This window comes from Octopus bimaculoides, chromosome 6, assembly GCF_001194135.2.
Source record: "Octopus bimaculoides isolate UCB-OBI-ISO-001 chromosome 6, ASM119413v2, whole genome shotgun sequence".
NCBI lineage: Eukaryota > Metazoa > Mollusca > Cephalopoda > Octopoda > Octopodidae > Octopus > Octopus bimaculoides.
This window is the reverse complement of record NC_068986.1, coordinates 69,295,768-69,296,982: the sequence shown is the minus strand read 5'-3', so window position 1 is coordinate 69,296,982 and position 1,215 is coordinate 69,295,768.

The following is a 1,215-nucleotide window of genomic DNA, read 5'->3' as shown; positions in this document are numbered from 1 at the left end:
TATATATATATATATATATATATATATATCATAAATGTAGAGAGAAAGAGAACTAGATAGATAGATAGATAGATAGATAGAAAGATAGATAGATAGATAGATACATACATGCATACATAGATGCACTCTTTATACATATATATTTATTTACGTGCATATATGTGCATACATATATGATTTATAAATATATACTTATGCATGTATGGATGCTTGTACATATTTAATAGTATATACTTATGAATATAGAAGTGTTTGCCGTTATTTTGCACAAATAAGCATATATTAAGAAAAACATGAATAAATACTGCAATTTATGCATTTATGCACGTGCCTTCTGGATATGTTGCCTCTAATAATTTGATCATTAGTCATTGCAACTTAATTGTTGCCAAGCAACATCTCCACTCTATTGTTTGGCCTGCTACATTAGCCTTCGCACTGAATTTCGCTTCAAGACATAGCAAATTTGTTGTAATATTCGCGTTTTCACATTTATTGTCACATTTTCACGAGAAAACATCGCTTTCGAAGTGTACAAAATATCGTGGATTATTAGAGTTGTTCTGCGATCAAAGATTGTGCAATGAAATTATATAGGGTGCCATCATATGCAAAAATTACTGGCCTCTGTGGTGTATTGTAATTAGGAGATGAAAGATTGAGTTTCATAGCGTCTTTCATTGAAGTAGAGAATAGTTTATGTTATATTTTTCGGAGAGGAACTCAAAGAAAAGAAGCTGGCATATCAACTAATTACAGCATTAACCAAGAACCTTTTCGTTTATCTCAGTGTCTAGCACTGATGTGGAGTTGATAAAATTCCTGCGAAACAAGACTACAAGTAATGACAGACATAATCCATCGCCCAGTAGAAGCAACAACATTACTTTTGATGCCTTTCGATTAAGCCGCTGGTCTGAAGACATCTTCCTCCCATCATTTTTCATGTCTTTGAGGTCTTCCAAGAGATCATAATGCCATCTTTTCTCCTTAGTGACAGTTCCATGAAAAAAATTCTGGTTTCAATTTCCGGTTGAAGCTAAATATTTTCATTTATGCGTATGATGCTCTTGGTTTGCTAATAATCATCATTTATTTCTCATGCCACGCCTACTCAAAAGTAACTGACTTCGTCTACTCTCTTTTAATCACTTATTCTCTCTCTCTCTCTCTCTCTCTCTCTCTCTCTCTCTCTCTCTCTCTCTCTCTCTCTCT